Source organism: Chinchilla lanigera, unplaced genomic scaffold, assembly GCF_000276665.1.
Source record: "Chinchilla lanigera isolate Chin_1 unplaced genomic scaffold, ChiLan1.0 scaffold00005, whole genome shotgun sequence".
Lineage (NCBI taxonomy): Eukaryota > Metazoa > Chordata > Mammalia > Rodentia > Chinchillidae > Chinchilla > Chinchilla lanigera.
The window spans coordinates 19,997,190-20,004,855 of record NW_004955406.1 but is presented as its reverse complement, the minus strand read 5'-3'; the positions used below and the strand labels follow the sequence as shown (position 1 = coordinate 20,004,855).

General features: G+C 45.8%; 1 long non-coding RNA gene across 1 annotated transcript; it reads left to right on the top strand.

Moving 5' to 3' along the window:
- The first annotated feature begins 2,412 nt into the window (after positions 1–2,412).
- LOC106150036 lies at positions 2,413–4,013 on the top strand. Its single transcript, XR_001236588.1, has 2 exons — positions 2,413–2,607; positions 3,031–4,013. It is a non-coding gene; the product is annotated as an uncharacterized LOC106150036 (long non-coding RNA).
- The last annotated feature ends 3,653 nt before the right edge of the window (positions 4,014–7,666 follow it).

The window sequence follows — 7,666 nt, the reverse complement described above, 5'->3', positions numbered from 1 at the left end:
TCGAGCGCGCAGAGGAGACCCGAGGACGGGCCGCGGATGGGGACGACGGGCCGCCGCGGGCCCGAAGCTGCGGGCGCAGCCCGGACGCCGCTCGGAGCGAGCCTGAGCGCGGCCGCGTGTAACTCTACACCCGGCCCCGCTTTCGGGTGGAAGCCCAGGAATGCCCTTTGTTTGGACAACTTTTTCGGAGGAATCTGCGGATTTCTCTGTGGGGCCGTCCCCATCGCCCTAGGCGCCTTTTCTCCAAGGTCAAAGTCATTGGCTTGCCTTTGCAGAGGCTTGGGGATAACCCGGAGTGGATGTGTGTCCGCCCGACCCGTCTGCCAGGAGACCCTGATGCCTGCACTACCGCAGCCCCTTGGGTAGGGGTCGGTTCTCAGGGTCCTGGGGACATCAGAATAGACCGTGTCACCTTCTCTGGTTCTGGGAGAAAGAGAAGCAAAGGGTTTGTCCTGCTGCTGTGACCCAAACAGTTGGGGCTCTCTCCTTCCACCCACCTCTCACCTATTTCCAAATCTATTTTTCCCACAAAAGGTAGAAACTGAGAGAGCCCAGGAGATTCAGAAATCTCTACAGAAAAAGGAAGTGCTAATTCACCTTTCCTCCAGCCAGCAGGCTTCACTCAGGGGCTGGGGGTGCTTGTGCATCAGGTCATCATCTGGATGACAGGCCCAGCAATAGGAAAGACCCCCAGTGTGATAAGTGCCTGAGTAGGCCATGGAGGGGAAAGGTTTTTTGAGGGGGCTGAAGAGAGTAGGATTACCCTGTGGAAGGCGGGGCACAGATGGGCCTGCAAGGATGCCCAGGTCTGAGAGCGTTGGGAAGCTGTGAGAAAACTGGCCCAAGGCCAGTGTAGGAATCTGAGAGATTATCCAAAGAAAACCCTCTGTGTCAGGGAACAGGCCCAAGTTCGCACAGTGCTGGTGACAGGTGGTCTCCAGAGTGTGAACCCCTTCCCTCGTGTTCCCACAGCAAGCAGTTCTCCGAGGCAAGGCATTTACTGCTCTATTAGTACTGATCACATCACAATATAGTACAAAACTGATATGGTCCTTGGAGGATGTACAGTATACCAGGCATTGGGCTTAGTACTTTATACTCATTATCTCAGTGTTGTATCCTTCCTACAGACAGGAAACTGAGTCAGTGGTGGCAAACCTATGGCACGCATGCCACAGCTGGTTTGTTATCATTGAAAGCTCTAAAAGTTCTGCATTACTGTCCTAGGCGTGTGCAAGGACACAGGGCTAGTAAATGGCAGGTCCAGAGTCCAAGACCCCCAGTCAACAAACTGCACAGTGCTGTCCGCCGTATCTGCATGCTGAACACAGGAAGCCTTCGTTTTTGAAAAAATTAATGGAAAAGTCATGAAGTGCTGTGATACTCGAACTGTGCTGCCACAGCAGTCTGGCCCTTCCTTTCTGGGTCCTTTTCAACTTCCTTATTCCTGTTGTCCATGGTAAAATCCTGAAACCCACACCAGACTCCTCCCCGAGGGCCACAGGAAGCATAACAACAGGACTGTTAGGATTACTGGTGCCTCTCCCCCACTAAGGTCCTTCACATAAGATCTTTTCGTGTCTACTACCCTGAAAAAATAAGACTAGTGAGTCTCCACACTAGGTATAGACAAACCTGGGATACAGAGAACCTAAATGATTTGCCAAGGCCACATAGCTCATAGAGCTAGAATCCGAACGGAATTCACCCTGATTCTAAGACTTTCTGCCTTTCTTCCTTTTTTCAGAGGCAGCTCTGAAAGCTGACTCCAAAAACTATTTTCTCCCATGACTCAGCTCCCACCCTCTCCTAGAAGTTAATGATCTGTAAGGCAGGTTTCTGAAAGTTCCAGGCAAAGTTTAATGTTTAAGGGAAACCTGCCCCTCAGCCTTTTGAGATGCAAATACCTTCAGTTTACTGTTAAACGTGTCATTTTGCAAGGAGGGGGATGGAGTATCATATCTGTGCGGAGGCCTTAAAAGCCATCTCTTCTAAAGAGACCAAGAAGCAAATTCAGTAAGATGCTATTAAATTATCATGACATCCACTCGTCAGGGGGCACTTGTTGTTCTTCTGGATTTTGTCGGTTTAGCAGATATTTGTTGAACTCCTTTTGCAGGTCAGGGACTGGGGAACAAAATTTAACATCATTTAAAATTTCAGATCTTGCCCTTGGGGATTTCCCAGCAAGGTGAGCGGGACAGGTGCTTAAACCTCCGTGTAAGTGCTCCCAGCCGTGTTAGCATAGGGTGCTAGAGGTCGCTCACAGGAATAGCTAGACTGAGGTGTGTGTCCGATGGGAAGTTTATCACAGAGAATTGGGTTTCAGAGAATGAGCAGACTGAGGGGTAGGGGTGGAAGGCGGCATTTCATGCCGAGAGATTCGCATGTACACTGCACGGCAAACCTGAAACCCAGCGGCAAGGCGAGGGAGGAGGCTGCACACCGCGGTGAAGGTCTGATTCAGGAGCCCCGACTGTGACGTAGGAGCCCCCGGAGGTGGTCCTCGAGCCTGCGCATTTCTGGGTTGAGAGACCACTATTTGCTTATAGATCAGACTTTTGTTACTGTCTTTTGGAGAGAAATACAAGAGGAAAATGACACATGGTAAGTAGATTCTTCCACTGAATAATTAAGGAAACCCACGATCCCAGGAAGCCTCTGACTTCTCCTGGCCCCGCCCTCCTAAGGCCTCCTCCACACGCATTCTGGCGTGAGGAGCCATACAAGGTGTGGAAATCAGCCTTTACTTAGGATGCAGGGAGAGGTGTGAGAGACGGTCGGGTCCTTCAGGGTCACGTGGTTATAGCCCCCATTGGATCAGGCATGGGGCGGGGGCGGGGCGACCTCTGCCATGCCTCTGCTGAATGTCCTAAAGTAGCTTGTCCAGGTGGAAGCCTGCCTTCCTCGTGGCTCCTGTCTCACCAATGGGCACCTGGCGCAAGGAAGTGTGCTCACCCCAGCAGCAGCTGCCAGGGATATTATTCACTGTCCGGCGGTCTCTGCTCAGGCCCCTGTCATTTCTTTCAGCAGAGGAGCAGAAGAATTCAGGACTGGACTACCGTGCACCTGCATCTGTGCTGCCTGAAGCTCACCCATGGCTCTCCTGTGGTTCCAGGGCCCCGAGCGCTCATGAGGACTCTCCCAGGGCACCGGAGAAAGGCTGATCCCAAGGTCTCACTCAGCGAGATTCTGACTGCATAGGTTAGAAGCCCCAGGAATCTATTTCCTAATAAGCTTGCAGGGTAATTTTGAGGCAGTCAGTTTGGAGAAGCACAAATTCTCAGGTTCAAACTCCTGGTTCACAGTTCCTTTGCATGCCGCATGGATTATCTTCAGCCTCACCTCTAACTACTTTTGGGAGGGGTTGGTTTTTTTGAGACAGGGTCTCACTATGTACTTAGTTCAGGCTCACTGCTTAGCCCAGGCTGGCCTCAAACTTGCAGTGATCCTCCTACCTCAGCCTCCCAAGTGCGAGGATTACAGGTGGGAGCCAGCAGCCCAGTTTTCATTTTAACTACTTTTAATAGCTGCCCTTGCATCCCACCATATTGAACGGCTTCTGGTTCCCCCAAATTGTGATGCTGATTCCGGGCTCCTTGTTTTGACTCAAATTTTCCTTCAGCCTTAAAGGAAACCCTGCTTTACTCCCCACATACATCTTGACATCACTTCTTTTGTAACACACATCTGCCCCTCCTCTAATTAATAAATTTCCCTAACCCGCACCCTAGAATGGTGTTAGGAGACAGTGCCCTTGGGAGGTAACTAGGCCATGAAGATGGGGGCTTCCCTGATGGGATTCGTGTCTTTATAAGAGGAGACACCACACAGCCTGCTCTCCCTGACAGTCCTCTCGCCAGCATGTTAGTGCCCAGCAAATAGGTAGCTACCTGCAAGCCAGGAAGAGCATCCTTACCAGAATGGTACCTGGCACCATTCTGGCATCCTGATCTCAGACTTCCTGACTCCAGAACTATGAGAAATTAAACTTTTGTTGTTCAAGCTCCTCAGTCTATAGTCTGTTTTGTTACGGTAGCCGGACAAACCTCCATCCCAATTTGCCTGTCTCCTACCAGACTCTCCACAAATGTTCTCTCACCCACAAAAGCCTACAAGAGCACTTATCACATGGATTGTCCACACATGATGCTTCTGCCCCTTCCATCCCAGAGAGGGGATTGTTACCCTGTCCCTGACCCAAATGTATGCCCACCACAGCAGAGGTATTTAGTAAGTGCCAGATGGCTCAGTGAAAGAAAAACATCCCTACTGGGTCTGGATGTCTAAGAGAAGATGGGGCTACTGCTTGCTAAGAGGATTGGTATCACTTCCAAGGAATTTGGTTCATCCACTCATTGTAGTCAGCTCCTCCCCACACCCTGCAAGAAAGGCAGTCACAGGCAAGGCTGGAACCAGCACCCAGGATTCCTGACTGACCCCCATCTGATGCATCCCCAAGTCTCCTTGCCCCTGCCCCTCCTCTGTCTGTCTGAAAAGGCCACTGATCACAAACAATGGTGTGGGCCTTATACTACAATTCAGAGTGAGCCCAGGAATTTGGAGGTAAAATAGCTATCAGATAAGATGGAGAAGGGGGAAAGGAGGCAATAATGAGAGAAAAGCAAGCAAAAACAGACTGGGAGAGAACACCAAGATGGGTACAATCGGGCAACGTGACAACTGGGCAACTCCAGACAGCAGCCGCCGTGTTTTCTTGTTATGCCTCTCTGCACACTCCAGCATGCACCAGTTCCCGTGCCACCAGCCTGAATCGGTTCAGGACAAAAGTGTGGTTCTTACCTGGTCAGAGTCAGGCTGCCCTACTCCTCCAGGCAGGAAGCCCACTAGAATGAAACAGGGACCTTCCTCAGGGACTTCAACTCCAGACTCACTGCCTGTGATGTTGCTCACCCGGTATGTGCACTGATTCTGCCAGGCATCTGTTCCCACGCTGGAATCTAGACTGCAGCTTTTCACTTCATAATCCTAATCACAGGGAAATGGCTGGGATTAAGAAAATATTTTAATGCTATTCTTCCTGTGCTACCAAGCGCATGTAATTTTTTCACTATCATATATTTTAAGCCAATTATTAATACAGTCCAGAGCACATTGTGTCTTTTCTCAGCATCAAAAAGCATCACACATATGACTTCAGATCTCAGTTGTCCTCTAAGATTTTTCTTCCTGAATCTCTTCTCATTTGTAGATGAGAAAGTGGACTTGACCAATGACAGTGAAAAGAAAGGAGGATGTCAATTAGGGAGAAAATTTCAAAGGCAAAGTAGGGTCTGGAGGTGTAACTCATTGGTACAATACCGTAGGTATGATCCCTAGCACTACTGTTGAGTATAGAATTAAATGTCCCCCAAAAGTTTCATGTTTGAAGGTGAAGGCCTGGTTGGAAGAGGTGGGTCACTAGAGGTGTGACTTGGAAGAATGTATTCTCAACCCTGGCTCATCCCTTCTCTCTCTGCTCCCTGGCCTCCATGGTCTGAGCAGCTTTTCTCCACCATGGACTTTCACCATGCTGTTTCTGCCTTGACACCAGCCAACCATGGACTGAATCCACTGAACCCATGAGCCGAGATAAACTTTTTCTGTATTAAGTTGTGGGTGTCAGGTATTTTGTTTGTCTCAGTGATGGGAAATCTGACTAATACAAAAAGGCAAAGCAAGATAATGTTTTATAAAGTTAGGCAGGGCTATTCAATTTCTTATTTTTCTTTACATTGTAATATGTATATTGTATGTAATATTTTTGTATGTACATATAAGACATTTCATAATCTTCAAGATATGTGCAAAATGTATGAAAAATATGTATTAGAAAATTTACAGTGGATTAAATCAATGCTCCTAGATAATTATTAGATATGAAGATAAAAGCTTTCATCAAATAAATTATAAAATTTGATGTAATTTCAGTCAAAATGCCATATACCAAGAATATTCATGAAAGAGTTTTGTGAAGAAATATGGGAGATTTATTTTATAAAATGTGAAACTGTATAATAACTATTATAATAACTACAATAGAAACTAATAAAAAACCAGATTGATGTAACATAATGAATAGTATAAAAGCAGACCCTAGATTTTCTTCACCTGGTAAAAGATATCTATAAAAATCCTATAGCTAACATATAATTCAGTGCTGAAATATTAAACACTTTTCTTGAGTTCAGGAACAAAGAAGGAATACTCTTTCGATATTGTAACACAGTTTTCACCAGTGTAACAAAGCTGGAGAGGCAGGAAGGCAAGTATAACTTGCAGATGACATGATTTTGTATGAAGAAAAATCCAAACAAATCTACAAACTCTTAAGAAATAAATTTCTTAAGATAAAGCTTTTTTGGATACAAAAACCATATTTAAAAATCAATTGTATCTCCATACAAATAAGTAGGAAATTATAATATAGAAAGCAGTATAATTAAAATATCAGAAAACATCAAATACCAAGAAATAAATCTGAAAAAGGGTCTTACTAAGATCTTTACAATGAAAGCTACAAAGAATAACTGAAAGAAATTAAAGAACATAAATAAATTAGGAGATAAGTGGGGAAGGATATATCATGTTCTTGTATTACAAGTACCATAAACTGGGTGTTTTAAACCACAGAAATTCATTGCCTCAGTTTTGGTGGCCAGACTCCCCTTCTAATTCTAGTTCTCTTGCTATGTCTACCACATCTTCAGCTATTTCCTCCATTCAAACCTTGAACTCCTCAAAGTCATCCACAAGGGCCAGCATCACCTTCTTACAAAATATGGTTCATGTGGGTACATTGATGACCTACCTTGAATAAGAAATTACCTTGTTTTTTTCCAGTTATTATTTTGAAACATGGTCTTGCTAAGTTGCTCAGGTTGGCCTCAAACCTGTGATCCTCCTGTCTCAGCCTCCCAAGTAGCTAGATGTGAATATTCTGTGTGTGTGTGTGTGTGCGCGTGTGCACGTGTGCATATGGTACCGGGAATCAAACTCAGGACCTTGTGCTTGCCAGCCAGGTGCTTGTGCCACTGAGCTACATCCCCGGGCCCTATGAAAATTCTTGATAGTATCCAGAATAGTGAAGTCTTTACAGAATTTCAATTTACTTTGCCCAGAACCACCTGCAGAGTCATTATCTCTGGCAGCTATAGCTTAATGAAATGTTTCTTAAATGATAAGAATTGGAATATAAATTACTTCCTAATTCATGGGCTGTAGAATGAATGCTGTGGTTTGGCATAAAACAACTCTCTCCATCCTTTTCCCTCTCTCCCTCACTCCCTCCCTTTCTTCGTCTTTTCTGTCTCTTTGAAAACTCATTTCAGTCTATACAAAAAGCAAAGGTCATTTATGCCATCTGGGGGCAGACAGGAGAATGTGACTATCCTTCATGCATATTTAGCTGGCAAATTCCACATGAGAGACAGAATCTAGGTAAAACATACTTTACTATGCCAGATTATATTTACCTCCTATGAAGTCATGAGAGTTAGCCCAAGATATTAGCCGCTATTTATATGCAGTCACATCAGAAAAGCTGAGACGGTAATGTCTAATGCTTTTGAACATTGTTTTAACTCAGTACTCAGAATAATGAAGTTTTAAAAATCAAGAACAGGGGCTGGGGATTTAGCTCAGCGGCAAAGCGTCTGCCTGGCAA